We start from the raw sequence: 17,263 nt of genomic DNA on the forward strand, positions 1-17,263 counted from the left end.
GTACATGGCATACTGTGTCTCCATTTAAATTGAAATCTAATAATATTGTGATGGCAGCACAATCTCCAACAGCTGTCTTTCTCAATGACTGGGGATGCTTCTTGAATCATAGAAACAAGAATCATTTAAAAAAGGAAGGGGATTTGAAAGTAAAAATCGCCGCCATGAGTTCAAAGTGCGAATTTATTCATTTCATTCATCCATTTATTTTTCCATTTCCAACAGAAACATATAAACAGTTTTTTTTACAGAAATTGAATACATAAATGTCATCATTATACAAAATAAAGGATAAGTTTTGTAAGTATACGGAAATGCTGGAAATGGAGAGCAATGCTAAAAAGCTGTGCTTGTAGCAGGGAGGTGGCTTCCTCCCTGCTTGCAGGTTACATTCCCCCCACACGTAATACAACAAATTATATGGTTGATTGACTGATATTCATAAAAAGTGAAAAAAAAAACAAAAGAAAATAAGACATTGAGACCTATAAATGACCTAAGTAACCCGAAACAAACACATTGAATAAATCCCTACACTATAAATCGCTGTCATGCCGAAGAGAGAGTGAGTGCGTATGTGTGAGTGTGTGCGTGTGTGTGTGTGCGTGTGTGTGTGTGTGTGTGTGTGTGCGTGTGTGCGTGTGTGTGTGTGTGTGTCTTTGTGTGTGTGTGTCTTTGTGTGTGCGTGTGTGTGTGTGTGTGTGTGTGTGTGTGTGTGTGTTTGTGTGTGAATTATGTTTCCTGAAGCGGAAGTCCCGATGAAGAGGCAATACTAAGTATAACTTTTTATAGTCACCACGGCTGACGATCACATAGCAAGAATGTGATTACGGTACCCTCTCTCTATTCTGTTATTGCTTCCCGTGATTTTTTTTTTTTTTTGTATAATGATAGAGGGAGAGGAATTACTATCGCTTTAATTAGATAATCTGCATCAGTTGTGCGTATTCAGAGTATACTCTGATATAGGAATTCATTCATGCATTTCCGAATATTCAAAAAGATTGAAGTGATAGTGATATTCTATTCCGAAAGGAACAATCGAAGCTGAAATCAATTGGTTGACATCGATTTTCTTATATCCATGTCTGTAACGGAAATGTACGGCCTTGTATTATAATTACATTGTCTGCTGCGAAAGACATAAAAAGTTACAGCAGCGAACTTCTCTATGAGATTAAAATAAATCCTTGAGATCGATCTGAACAGCCATAAAAAAAGAGAAATGATGTAACACGCTAGGATGAAATTGGAGAAAAACCAAGTAGAGAAGAATAGACAGTATACCGTATGTTTGTTTGTTTTTTTGTTTGTTCATTTCCATCTGAGAGGATGGCTGGATAGCCCATATTCAGCTACGTTAAGCTGGTCTTCCATGGGGTCCAGTTGGATGTGAGGTGGGACCACTTCACCAGGTTAAACACACTGCTCTTTGCGATGAATGAATGAAGCGGGATCTTTAACGTGCTTGAGTTGTTACTCTCTCATACACGGGACCTCCATTTTATGTCCTATCCGAGGGACAGAGTTTTTTTTGCCTCTTGCTAGTAGAGGGGACGGTATGCTTACACACAACATTGCTCAGTCCAGACTCGGGTTCGAACCCGGGCCGCTTGATCGTGAGGCAGACGCGCTACCGACTGAGCCAACTCACCGCCCTATGTCCGCCCCCCCCCCCCCCCCCCCTCGAAAAAAAAAGAAGATACAAGGGGACCCTCCCCCCCCCTCACAACAATAAAAATTAGTGAATCAATCCAAATACAATTTTAGGGTATGAAACTATAACTTATTACCCACATCTTACCGAAAACGTATCCGGGCACTTACCCCCTGGGCAACTACCCTCCGGATAACTACCACCCGGATAATTACCCCCCAGGTCTATTCCCCCTTAGGGCAACTACCCCCCGGACAATTACCCTCCTAGGGTAATCACCCTCCAGGGCCATAACCCCCTAGGACAACTACCACCCGGTCATCTACCCTCCTAGGGCAACTACCCCCAAGGGCAATTACCCCTAGGACATCTACCCCCTGGATATCTACCCCCTGGGTAACTACCCCCTGGATGACTACCCCCCGGATAACTACCCCCCAGATAACTACCCCCCGGATAACTACCCCCCAGATAACTACCACCCGGATAACTACCCCCTGGATAACTACCCCCCGGAGAACTACCCCCTGGGTAACTACCCCCCGGATAACTACCCCCAGGATAACTACCACCCGGATAACTACCCCCCGGATAACTACCCCCCGGATAACTACCCCCAGGATAACTACCACCCGGATAATTACTCCCCGGATAACTACCCCCAGGATAACTACCACCCGGATTACTACCCCCCCCCCCCCATAACCATACCCCGAACCCCCCCCCCCATAACTATACCCCGACCCCCCCCCCGCCCCCTCCTGATACTTACCTACTAGACAACTCTCCCTCCCCGCCCCCCGAAAGTTACCACCCGTTGTAATTTTTCCATAAGTTCATAACACCATATCAGAAGATGCACCTTTCTCTTACACTGTCATCATTTGTGACCCTGCACCTCAAAACAAACAAAAAGTCGCCAGATATGAATTTTTATATAGTTAAGACCATATTCTGAAAGAGCAGACTTTAAGCTTTAAAATGATGTATAACTCAAATCAAATGGACTCTCCTAACCTATCTAAATATTGGAAAGAAAGCACAAACTCAGAAAAAGTGGGAACTGAGAAAAGAGGCTCTGAAGTACAGTGTCTATTCAAGCGCTTAATCTTTACCAAACCGTGCTGGCTGTGCGATGAATGGGACAAAAAACAGGAAGTAAACCACCAGATTTACAACAATGAAGGGATTATCAGATTAAACTGAATTTAAGCATGCCTCATTAACACATTCTGTCCATAATCAATGCCAATTTTCAAAGCAGATAGCGCTATCCTTTCAAAAGTTATTAGAGTTGAAAGTGAAGAGTGTGGACAAGGTTTTTTCAGAAATGAAAAAGGGATTCTAAAGACACGCCTAATCACACTATTCTACCAAAAATGTTCGAGATAAACTGCTAAGAAAACACACTTTCCTGCCCGTTTTATGATACCAAATTTTAGCATAATGTAAAAGAAGACCCGCTCTTTCAGAAAATATGAACATGTCAAGTTCGGCTAGGTTGACCCATTTCACTTATTTTCAGTCCTCACGCAAAATCAGTGTGTGCGACTTTATGTTCGTTTTGAGGTGCACGGTCACATTTACTATTTTGGCTTGTCATTTTCTACCGTTATAACACATTAGACGATAAACATAAGAAAAGGAGAGTTGATTTCACTGCAATTCATATTCCGTTAACATTAGCGAGGGACCCTTCGATATAAAGCCATAATTTCTGATAGGATCCGGGCACGGTTTTATGAAAGTTATCAGTCCTGACAAGCTGTCAGTTCCACGCAATTACCAATCGTTGGAGGTCGATGAAAGCAGGTCCGTGGTAACAAGTCAGTGACTCGAGCTTATCAATCAAGCAGAACCCATGGTTTTATTGAAATTATTAGAGACTAACAAGATGTCATAACTGGCAACTTTTATCAAACGGTGCCCTAATCTGTCATAAGAGTAAAATTCAGCTTGTTTTACATACAAGTAGAATTGTGCTAGTTTTCAAATTAAATGTTCTCGACACTTTAAGAGGAAATCCAGTTCAAATATAAGTTAGTCTCATTAGAAAGAGTAAAATATTACGAGTTTAACGGTATGTCTTTTTTTTTTTACAAAACACCCCTAGTTGTTAACGAAGTCTTTTGTCCTGCACCCTCTTTTTGAATAGATCTATAGAGAGTTGTAGTTGACAGAATCCTTTTTACATTATGGGGCTGCTCTGTTTTATCCCGGCCATTTCAAGAGTATTTTTTTTTCTTCACAAAAACTTGAATCCTTCTTGGAATAACATGCTCTTTAATATTTCGTAAGGGATTTCTAATTATCTCACCCAAAAGATGTTTAAAACCTGGAGTTAGGTCTCGACCAAAACCAGATGATTTTTTTTTCTGAATTCAAATAGCAAACGTTGTTCGAAAATAACAATGAGAGACGTACTTTTCTGGGGGAGAGTTATTGTAAGAGGGGTGATTGTTTGGATCCTAATTTTAATAAGGAGTACTTGTCAAGGGAGGTAATAATGCTCTGCGGTGATCATACCAAGGAGGTGACAATCTCTTCCCACATCCTTGATATACTATGTTGTGCTCAATAATGCAGTAGGGCAATTCTGAAATGAGCGTTAACGGTATAACACTAAAATAGTTACAAAATTGATGAAACAATACAAAGAAAGCACATTAAGACAGAGACGAAGTACACAAATAATGATACAGTGCACCCCCGTTACAACGAACACGGTTATAACGAAATTTCGTTATAACGAAGCAAAACTTCTGGTCCCAAAATTATCGCCATTAAAGTCTATGTACAAAATTCGCTTATAACGAAGACGATTATAACAAAATTTTCGTTATCACGAAGTCTTTTTTGAGCGCCACTGACAAAGAAAAACAAAAGAAATGTGCTCCGTTGTAACGAAATGCGGATCGCATTCAAAAATGCATAGCGGAACTAGCATTTTTAAAGCGTCTCTGCATGAGCGAACGCATCATTGAATATTCACTCCCGTGTATCACGCACAGTTTCCGAGGGGAACTTGCGTTATTGTAATACGATAATCTGAATTCAGATAAGGTTTGTTTCATTGTTCCAAAGTCCTTTAATACAAAACACACAGATTCTGATACAACTAAATGTCCGTTAGTTCGGAAATGAAAGAGGGTTTGTTATTAAGCACATTTTGGCGTTATTCCAAAGGTTCGTTAATCCGATAATAAAATATGGTCCTTATCTTTATTCTTATACGGTTCGTTAGTCCGAAAATGACAGGAATTCAAAACGTTCGTTAATCGGAACATTACAAAAAGTATCGTTAATCCATGGTGGAAAAAGGAGAGTACACTAACAAAGCTTAAGAATTGCAATTCTTATAATCGTCTTAAGATAAATAAATCTTCGAAATAACAAACCTTTCTCATTTTTTTTCATTAACAAAATTTCTTCGGAATAACAAACCTTATTTAATTTTCGGATGAAAAAGCCTTCGGAACAACGGACTTTCTGAATAGTGAACCTTTCTCTTTTTTTGATTTATAAACCTTCAGAATGACGAACCTCATTTCATTTTCAGATCAACGAACCTTCGGAAAATGACAATATATTATTTTGATCTACTCTCTAAAAAAAATCGAGTGAAAATATTCACTCTCAAAGGAGTGAATACAAAAAAGAATGAATTTAGAGTGAAATTGGAGTGAATTTTGAGTGAAAATGTTCATTTTCACTCGTTTTGGAGTGACCTCAGGGATCACTCCTAAATCTTCGAGTGATCCCTGAGGTCACTCCAAAATGAGTGAAAATGAACATTTTCACTCAAAATTCACTCCATTTTCACTCAGAATTCACTTTTTTTTTTTGTATTCACTCGATTTTTTTAGAGAGTAAATTATGAACTCTCGGAATAATGATTCTGCGGAAATGCGAACCTTCACATTAACAAACCATCGGAATCCCGGGGATGGCGAAACTTCGGAATAAGGAGCTTTTGGAGTAACGTACTTTAGTAAGAAAAAAACCTTTGGAATAGCGAACTGTAACCAAATCGTACACCGTCATTTCTACACATGTGTGACGACACAAACAACTTTATGCTCTTTTTAAAATGTAATATTTAAACGAAATTAAAAGGGTAATCTCCGATTTCACATAGCTTTCCAGCGTATTATGAGGATTCAACAAACAGAATTTTTTATGTGTGGTTTCCTTCTTTTCGTTATACATTGCATATTACATTTGTTCGGTTATAACGAAATTTCGTTAAAACGAAAAAAAAAAACAACAAAAAAAAACACTGCCGGTCCTGAGCATTTCGTTTTAACGGGAGTGCACTGCACATGAACACACACGAGATAAATCCCTTGTAATGAGAGAAAGAGGAAAGGTGAGTTATGAATGACCGAAATAGACTACTTTCACGGTGGACAGAGAAAAGCGAGAGGGAAGAAGAAGATGATGGGTCAAAACCAGGGCACGTGAGGCATGAGATATAAGCGCCTCAAAATAAAGAAGTGTTACATGGAGTTGTGGTAAACGATAGACGATTGTGGTTAAAAAAATATTGCAAAAATTTTAACTCATTCTGAAGTGTAACATTGTGTTATGAGTGGTTCACAATCTACAAGCTTTGCTTTTTAGTGGACCTCTCTATTCTTTCTTCCTTTTTTTCAACTGAAGCGTGACTTTGTATTATTTTTTTTTTGCCAGTATGCGCTCCTATGTTTATTGATACCATTTATTAATTAACATCTTTGTTTATGATGTGTAAAACCTGATCTATCTTGTGTTATGTTTTTGTTGAAATAGAAAAAAAGAAGAAGAATGAAAATAAATGAATTGAATTGAATTGAAAACATTTCTTCAAAATGTCTTTAGTTCAATGGTAAAGGCATTCAAACTTAAAACTTTTTTTTATACTATACTATCAAGAGAAATCCAAAATTTCGGAACAGTAAAAGAAAATACAGATTTAGCGAAAATAGTTTTGGTTAAAGGCATTGACATTTACTGGATTACCGGGTAGGATATGAAGGGACAGCTTCGTTTTTTATGAACATAGAGTCAAAATACAGAGGGAGAAATTAAGCTTGTACATAAATCGTCCTAAATGCAAACGATACAAATCGTAAATCCTTAAGATGTTGTTTTCATAAGATGATGTATCAGTATGGCATCTCCGTGATTCCTGGCAAATAATACAAAGAACTTCGTTTCCTGTAGTAATGATATTCATTTTATTAAAAGTAAGATTGGGGGTGGGGGTGGGGGCAATGACCCGGGAGGCAGTTACCCAGGGGGTAATTGGCGTGTTGCACTGTCCTGGGGGTAATTTTCCTCTTGATAGTTATAGGGGAGGGGGAGTTGTAGGCCTACTTATCCGGGGTAATCATCCATGGGAAGTTATCGGAGGGGGTAGTTATCGGGTGGAAGTTATCTGGGTCTAGTTTTCGGAGGAGGGTGTATTTAACCTGGGGATAATTATCCTGGTGGTAATTATCTGGGGGGGGGGGGTAGTTATCCGGGGGGTGATTATCCGGGGGGTAATTATCCGAGGGGTAATTATCCGGGGGGTAGTTATCCGGGGGGTAGTTATCCTGGGGGTAGTTACCCAGGGGGTAGTTCTCCGGGGGGTAGTTATCCAGGGGGTAGTTCTCCGGGGGGTAGTTACCCAGGGGGTAGTTTTCCGGGGGGTAGTTATCCAGGGGGTAGTTATCCGAGGGGGTAGTTATCCAGGGGTAGTTATCCGAGGGGTAGTTATCCATGGGGTAGTTTTCCTAAGGGGGAATTGCCCTAGGGGGTGATTGCCCTAGGAGGGTAGTTGTCCGGGGGGTAGTTGTCCTAGGGGGTAATTACCCTGGAGGGTAATTGCCATTGGAGGGTAGTTGTCCGGGGGGTAGTTGCCCTAGGGGGGAATTGTCCTGGGGGGTAATTATCCGGGTGGAAGTTATCCGGAGGGTGGTTTTCCAGGGGGTGGTGTTCCTAGAACCTACAGAAAACCCCATCCGATTTGCTACAGTGGTCAAAGGGAAATGAGGATCTTTGTACAGCATATCAGGAATGTTCCCTCCGTTCTGTCCAGTGTGTTCACACATTAACATGGAGTTCCAAGAGCATCCAAGTGCTAAACGTGGAAGAAACAGACCCATGACATGCCTTACAACGATCCACATTTCTCTGTGACCACTTAACCTAATTGAATGGGGTTTTCTGCAAAATATAGGTAAGATATCATACTACTTTTATACCCTGAAATAGGATTCAGAGAGTTAATCATATTGAAAGTTATCAATCCGGAAACCCGATTGTAATTTTTTTGGAGGGGACATACTGTATTGTCATGATTATAGAGATGTCGCGGTCTTGTGGATTGTGTATACTGTACACTCAGTCACGGGTCCAGAGTTCGAGCCCCATCAGAGAAATTTTATATACCAAATATGTTAAGAGGACAATCATTTATCTACGAGCCCTACCATCACACAGTTTTTCTCTTGAACAAGGCACATTATCGTTATCCAGGTATATTATTAATTTATATAAAATGTGCATGGGTAGATGGTACGAAGTTGAATGTTATTGTTGGTGGGTGTGTGAATGTATAAATTGACTCATCGACATAAAAAATTGTTGTCTTGTATGATTGTCATTTCTGCACGAGAGTTATGAGGTGATTGACATTATCGCCTTGTCACTGATGTGGTGAAATAGATGATTTGGTATTCACAAAACTTTTCACACTTCAAGTTCCCGGAGCTTTCATGCCTTTCAATCATTTTATTTTTTCCCCTAACTCTTTGTTCTGTCAGTCACTTTGAACAAGGAGTGCAAATTCACTCAAGGTCATAGATACACGATCCGATCACAGTCAGTCTTTGACTCTTCCAACAAAACACACGACAAACTGACAGATAGACAGACAGACACAGACACACACACACAGACACACGCACACACGCACACACACACACACACACACACACACACACACACACACACACACACACACACACTAATCCATTATGAAAGCAAAAACATACACTGAAAAACAAGCATATCCAGCCCTATCACTTATTCTACACACTCAACACACAGAGACAGACTTACAAAGTGAATACACAATGTATACCTCATCTGTTTTTTCCACCTCTCTCTCTCTTATACTGTAAGTATAACATGGCACTTGAGTGTAAACCTGTATGCATATACACTGTATATTCATATCGTTTGTTCCCCTTTTAATTGTCTGGTTTGATATTATATCTTTTCTAATTATTCTGATTGACAAATCAAAGTAATACCAAATTTGTTTGTAAAGCTAATTGAAGTGCACAATTATCTGTTCTTGACAGTCTTAAGCTCTCACATAGTCAATGTGTTAAAAGACTTACCAATTTTTATTTCCTTATCACCCTCTCCATGTTTCTTTTATATAGTTTTAATAGGTTAATTCAATCAATTAAATTTAATTTATTCATTTCATAAAATCACATTCAAAATATTTAGAGAGATGTGTGAGTCAAAAGAGGAAATTACACAAAATCCTAGGGCTTGGAAATGGAGATTTCCTTTGTAATGATATATAGTTTAAAATCACATGTTGCCCATGTATTGAAAATAGACTGTACATGTAAACAAGTATGATGGGAGAACCAAATTCAGTTTGCCGTCGACAGCACTGATCAATCAGGCTGTGAAATATCACTGTTATTCATGATGACAAACATGACATAGTGTTTTTCTAGCAACAGTATGATAGCCAAAGTTTCACTCATAAACCTGCGACCATTATTGTTTTTCATATCTGGAATAAAATGTTGCTCTCCAAACACCTTCTCATTCTCACCTACTAGTAAATCAATAAAATGTTGTTCTCCAAAACATCTTCTCATGCTCACCTAAATCACTCCATAAGAAAAATAAACAAACAAAACACACTGTCTGCATAAGGTCTACTGTTCTCATGTACTTTTATTTGCACCTATTATCTTTTCATATACACAGTTATATAATAATATATTTTCTATATCACAAAATTTACAACATGTACACATGAAGTGAAATCTACACAGAAGGAAATGTATTTACATTGAAATATTCAACAATGGCACCACATGCATTAAATGCAATTCCTCCCCATCCCCATATACTTACATGCTGTGTATGAATAATGATAACAGCAGCAATATAATATTCCTTTTCACTGTCCTCACATGACCAAGGAAGGAGAGGCCTAGTGCTACGATAATAACGCCAAGATTCACGAAAGATATATATGTACTGTAAAAGTAGAAATTTTTGCGCAAGTAATTTTTCGGGCTCTGCCAAGTTGGATGAATTTTGTGTGCTTTTAATTCCGCGGTATCAACACATTACATAGTGGCACATAAAACAAGCAAAAATATTGGCGTGCTTTTATTTTTGTGCTAGTTTCTGGTTGCCAGAAATGCTCTAAAAATTTCCACTATTACAGTAAACGGCCCAAGACATGACAGAAGAAACAGAAGCTTCTTCTGACATAGGAGAGGCCCAGGATGGGGGAGATGATGCTGTGATTCTAATTGTTTTCTGCACCCACTGAGCTCTGCTCGCTCAGACAGAAAGCAGCCACAGCAATGCTTGATGACACTGGGCGTGTCCACCAGGCTCAAATGGCAAGGTGTTGCATAATAAGCACATCTTAGCTCACATGCATGACTTAAGTGAGCCGGAGGACGGACCATCATAATTAACTGCTTAAGAGTATCTTGTCATATTCAAATACAATGATCTTCAGAGGAAACTTGTTCCTCTTCTAACAACTGCTTCGATATCATCTTCCCTCCATCTCCTCATGCCCATCCCATTCAACAAACATTAAGCAATGCAAATATGCTATATGATACAAATGGAATGTTACTGCGAATACCTATGTAAATGATGTACAGATATATCACTGGCTGAGAACCAGAAGGGCGTTACCACAATTTTGGGGAATATTGAGTCATTGGTATTGCGTTGTAGAGTTCTATCTCCTCTACATTATGGTTTTCATTCTAAATTATTTTCATTTTCAGTAAAATGTTAAAAAATGAAATCACAAGGGTGCTATTTCATCCTATATTTGGAACAATATTCAAATTCATGAAATTCTTCCATCGAGATGTTTTTTCATTGTCACTGATTGACAAATTGCCCTACATTGACGTAAATAAGCACTGAATTGATCAGTGTTTTAATAGTAGCCATGATAAAAAATCATGGGCGTACATACTCGAGTAGGATTTGAACAGGGGTGCTGTACTGTATCAGGAGGTCGTAGGTTCCAATCCTACTCGACTTTGGAGCAATACTTATTAATATACTCACTTTCGATTATTAAAAAATAATGTTTATTTTGTGAAAATCTTTTATTTATGCTCAAATCTTATAACGTGATGGCACCTTTCTGGTTCTCAACTGATGATATGTAAGATTGCTTGAACCTGGGTGATGAAAACTAACCCCACTGCCAGAAGGAAACTTGGAAGCTTCGGTCAAAGTCTCATGGGATATCATAACCTCGCAAGCAAAGAGCTGAAAGCCTGGGTAAATCTATGATTTTGCATCTTTCACTCACATTTAATGCTCAGCTTTGCATGTACACATCAATGATTTTACAAGATACAGTGAACTCTCATTAGAACGAAGTCCTTGAAACTGGCAGTTGTCTTTCAGTAGGCCTATATGATATGATTTACACACGCAAACCATGTAAATATTCTGTATTGTATGTTGTTTATTGAATACCCATCATGCTGAAAAGCAATGTTAATTGCGATGCTATGTAATTAATTTTGTTCAGATTTTACGTTTTTGAGAGAGCATATGATTGTTTGTACTTTCATAATTCGTTTAAAAACACATGAATGAAAAGTGATGGTTACAAATTCAGTTACAATTTGTTATTGAAAAGGTTTGTTATTCCGAAGTATCATTGTTCCATACGTGAGGTTTTTTATCCTTGCCATTTCGTGCCACAATTCAAGTTGAGTATGTAGTATACCATGAACCCTAACTTACATGATGCTACCATTACTTAGGACCAAAATTAAATGATTTCCAAGAACACATAATCACAGACTGCAATGTATGTGGAGTAGAGCATGATATATATCTACTGAATAAATTTCAGTTCCTGAAAATTTATGCTGAAGTTTGCATTTTACCTTCGCACTGAAAAGGGCACGAGTTCAACATTTATCTCCATCTGGCTGTTCATCATCAACCACCACTGACACAGCAAGCCTTTATTTCAAGTTCAGTTTGCTTGTTTGTTGATTACTTTTTTCCCCATCCCCCCCCCCCTTTTTTTTGAGGGGGGGGGGGGGGGAGGGAGGAGAATGGAGGAGGATGAGATGCAAGTCAAATCTGAGCCCATCATGGCAAAGTACAGTAATACACTTCAATACTGCCCTTATGTAAAGAAACATAGCTTCCATATTCTGGATAAATTTCACACCTATCGTGTAAAAAACAAACAAACATGCTCGTCGGTGTAGTTCCTTCAATCTATGTGTGTGGGACTAAGTACTTCTGCCTCCTCTCACCTACAAAGGAGGATAATGTGTAATACAAATGGTTGATTATGTCTCTTGTATGTGTGTAGGGCAGAACTGCAGCAGGATTCTGGTGACTTGGTGAATCCTTTAGTTTTATTCTTTCAGAACAGTAAAGTCTCGACTGGGAGTAGATGGCTACCCATTGACCCACTGTACTTGTACTCAACATATTGGTGGCTACTACATGTGTCATACAACTTAAGTTGGCAATGCCAGGAATGAAAATGATGACGCAAAATATTGCACTTTGCAGACACTTGCGCATGAAAATATGAATCTAGCACATATGCAAAGAATAAGAAACCTATCACAAACCAATGAATTGCAAAACAACTAATGTGATGTACTGTGCATGAAATGGGACTAAAAATATCAGAAGCTCATCTGTCTTGTGAGCTATGAGGCAATAAATATTTTGTACATTTGTACATGCTTCATCAATACTACAGTAGAAAGTTGCCACTGCATTCACCAGGATATGCAAGTATACTGGAAACATGGACATTTTTCTCGGGAGTAACTGTTTGTGATCAGCCTGGTTAGACAAATTTTGCTTGTTTTTAATTCAGCAGAATCACAATATGAAGAAGCATAACAACATATCGAGCAAAAAAATGTGCATATTTTTATTCGGCGCTGGTTTTATGTCGTGCGAGACGCTGAAAATTTTTCACTTAAATTACAGTGGTATGTGTGTTTTACAGATCCACTGAAATAAAATCAGACATCTGTCATGTCCTCACTACGTAACATTAACACAGGACATTTATTAACACATGATTGTGAAATACTGTTTTCCATCAACAACATAGCACTACTAACTCATAATCATTACCATATAATCTCCTTCAAAACCAAATTAATGTACAAAATATACTTCCTTATATATTTCCTATATTTCCTTATTTAGTAATATCTGTTTTAAACAGAGTTAAAGAACAGTTTATTTCAATTACTGACTTTTTGTGGAGACATCGTCTACGAGTACTAGTACACCAAGGCATATCTTTGTAAAACACATAACATGGAATGCATTATTCAAAAGCCATATGTGTATATGATATATATATATATATAATGCAAATTTGTATCATATTCATACACATATAGAAATAATTATAAAGGTTCTTTGAATATTTCAAATGATTAAATGTGTGAGTGATGGTCACTGTCCATTACGCAAAGAAGTCCACACTACACAAAGTGGTAGCATTCATGAAGGAAGTATGTGTCCATGTAATGCCTTTTCGAAGTCTTCTGATTGGTAAACCATGCATTATGTAACAAAAGATCACATGATATAATTTTCTCAACCCCCTACAAGATGCTGTTGCCATGGCAACACATTTCTTGACACTCACAACAAGGTATCTTGCACAACTACACATCATGCCACCTAAACGTGCTGAATATCAAAAGAATCACTTTAAAACTTACACCCCTTTCACACCAGACGCTGAAAAGTGGATGACGTTCAGAGGTCGTCCACTGTTCACCCTGTCAAAGCTAACAATGTTGCCGTGGTAACGTGCGATGAGCACACTCCAGAGGAGCCTCCGGTATGAAACCGTGGTCTGCCTGCACCTCATGTTCACGAATGTTCACGAATGTTCACCTTCATGTTAACAAATCGCACCTCAGACATCCGTCTAGAGTGTGATTGTGTGATGTCCAGAGGACTTTGGTTATGAAAGAGGTACGAGAGCAGTTTGATCCACAAAATTTTGGTATGATTTTTACAAAAATTTGCCATCATCATGGGGACGCACAACTCAATACTGACGAAAAAAGGCATCTTGCACATCTGCCTATAAGATCAGTCATACACTGTATGTTCAAATTTTAGATTATTTGCTCAAAAACTGAGGGAGTAGTTTCATCTGCAAGATATTGCAACAGACAGGTCACCCATGAACCTACTACAACAAATGGACATTCAGGGCAAAAATCCTTTTGAAGTAATGATACTAGAAGGTGTTTCAAGTGACGACCAGTTTTCTGGGAAGTATGGATAAGGTGCTGATGTACGAAAGCTGGCATCCAACATCCTCTCAAAAGTAGACACAGACTTCTTTGGGTGCCTCAGTGAATACGTCATATGTTTGTTGGACTTGGTGGGCAGCTTAAGTAAAACCCCAATTGGACCTGCTCTCTACAATGACACGTTTGAAAAGTTTCATGAATTTTGAATGTCCAAAGAGAATAAGAAACATTGGGATTCATTTTTCGCCATGAATGATTTTCATCCCGTATCAATAGTTGACAACATTTTGTATCAGCATGTGCTTGAGAAACTGCTGGACTTGGTAGTTGTACAGGTAGGAGGACACCACGGACCCGAACAAATAGGAAGGTGGACCTGAAGACAATGACCATGATGCCCAGGTGATACGTTACATTGCTGGTTTTGTTCCGTATGCCCTCCTGAAGCGTTACAAACGTTCTAAGCAGTCTTTGGCCAAGGAGTACACAGCAATCTTGCAGTCTTGGAAGGCGACTGAAGATGGCAAAACCATGGCTCCATCATTTCTATCATACACTGTGGCATGGATCGAGATGCAAAATAGAGGAGGGCTATTTTGTGTCACTGATGACGTTTTCAGACTTTTTTGGGCAATGGAAAAAGCACCAAAAGGATTTCTTTCAAGGAGCAATTCGAATGTAATGGAAAATGTTAATGTTAGGGACACCTTAACAGAGAAGTGTGCCAAGGACAAATTTGTTTTACAATTGTGGAATACGTTGACATCATCCTGCTTCCACAAAACCCCAATTGGACCTGCTCTCTACGATGACACATTTACAAAGCTTCATGAAGTTCGAATGACCAAAGAGAATAAGAAACATTGGGATCCATTTTTCGCCATGAATGATTTTCATCCCGTATCAATAGTTGACAACATTTTGTATCAGCATGTGCTTGAGAAACTGCTGGACTTGGTAGTTGTATGGGTAGGAGGACACCAGGGACCCAAACAAATAGGAAGGTGGACCTGAAGACAATGACCATGATGCCCAGGTGATACGTTACATTGCTGATTTGTTCCATATGCCCCTCCTGAGGCGTTACAAACGTTCTAAACAATCTTTAGCCAAGGAGTATGCTGCAATCTTGCAGTCTTAGAAGGCGGCTGAAGATGGCAAAACCATGGCTCCGCCATTTCTATCGTATACTGTCGCATGGATTGAGATGCAAAATAGAGGAGGCCTATTTTGTGTCAATGATGACGTTTGCAGACTTTTTTGGGCAATGGAAAAAGCATCAAAAGGATTTCTTTCAAGGAGCAATTTGAATGCTATGAAAAACTTTAATGTTAGGGACACCTTAACAGAGAAGTGTGCCAAGGACAAATTTGTTTTACAATTGTGGAATACGTTGACGTCATCCTGCCTCCACAAGACGAACACGCAACCATTGTTTCTAACTATCGTCAATTACTGGACAAAAATAAGAATCCATGCTTTTGTGAAGGCTTCTAATTTAGTGCAGAAGACGAAAAAAAGACATCTTTGAAAGGAGAGAAGAACCTTCGTAAAGAACTTGTTAAGAAATGAAATTAATAAATTCTATAATTTGTTAAGGTACATATGTAGATTTCTGGAAAGCTGTGCACTAGTTTTTAGCCAAAATTGCTGGGTTTCTTGGTTCAATATATGAACAATTTATGTGTAAGTCCGTGTAATTACAAGATTTATTTATACTGTCTGCTACCATCGATTAAGGTGAATGGTACATGTTAAGAAATTAAGACAATTTTGTTGTAGGTCCATGGGTTACCCGACCACCCAGCCATCCGACCTCAAAGTGATTCCTACATACCCCCTTATACACTATGTGAAGGCAGAAAGAATACATATGAAAACAAAGGCTTTCATGTCTAAGAATAAGGTACAAATGCAGTTCAGACAGAGACATATGGCAAGCAAGTCACACTGCAAGTGCAAAGGAATCTATTCCAGAAACCTCTGATAATGCCAAATGTCGGGAAGTTATGTATAGGAAACATGTTTAGCTTCAACATGGGTTCACTTCCACTATCACTAGCACACCAAGATGGATCAATGAACAAAACAACGAAATCATCATTGCCTTACTATTCAGAATCAAAAGTTCAGCCTCAACAGTCATAGAAATTCCATCACGAAACACATGGATAATAGACGTCGTGGCCATGATACAAGAACTTCCACAGGCAAATTTACCAGCGACATCTGGCCAATATTCTGATAATGTCTTGAAGCAACCTACATATCTTGCAAAGAGCATATTCAAGAAGTGAAGGTATCCACTTTGTGGTAGACACTCACAGGAATGTGAGAATCAAAGATGCCAAGAGAGGACATAGTGGCTCAAGTGGAAGTCTCACAACAAAAATCTGAGGTGAAGACCAACAGGGGCCTCAGCAGTGGAAGAAGTTTCTTGTCTGCCGTGAGAACAGGTCAGAACTACTAAAATTCTTCTTTGGAACTTGAAAGAGAAGATAAAGCACCTTCCTCAAAGAGGTTCACATTTTTGTGACTCAAGACAGAGAACATCAGGAACAGGAAAATGACACTGGAAAATTGTTTTCTTGTCTGCGCTGAATCTGCTGCAATCAATTTGACCATCTACATTGAAAGTGATTGACAGGTAGCTACAGACGGCCACTGCCAACATCCAGTATAAATAAAGCCAGGTTTCCCCTTGTTAAGAGATCAGAGGGGAGATTAGTTAGAGAGTCAGTCAGATTCGGGCAGATCATAGAGCAGAGCAGATTAGGACAGACCTTTGTGAGAAATCTTTGTTAGTGGATATCGCAAAAAATCGCCCCCCCCAAAAAAACGAGACAGTTATGCAGTGGAAAAAATGTATTCGCCTTTGTTAGAGAGTTACAATGTTACTGGAAGCTATACGGTATGTCATTTGGAGCCAGCGCTTGCCCTGTCACCTTAAAGGTCCCAAGAAATACCATTGAAATTGACTTTCATATGAAAAAGTATCATCCTACGAGCTCAATTTCACACAAAGTGCCAAGAAGAAAAATTTTCAACTGGAGTTATTACC

Source organism: Diadema antillarum, unplaced genomic scaffold (assembly GCF_040938485.1).
Source record: "Diadema antillarum isolate AM-2024a unplaced genomic scaffold, OU_Dant_1.0 seq00001037_RagTag, whole genome shotgun sequence".
Taxonomy (NCBI): Eukaryota; Metazoa; Echinodermata; class Echinoidea; order Diadematoida; family Diadematidae; genus Diadema; species Diadema antillarum.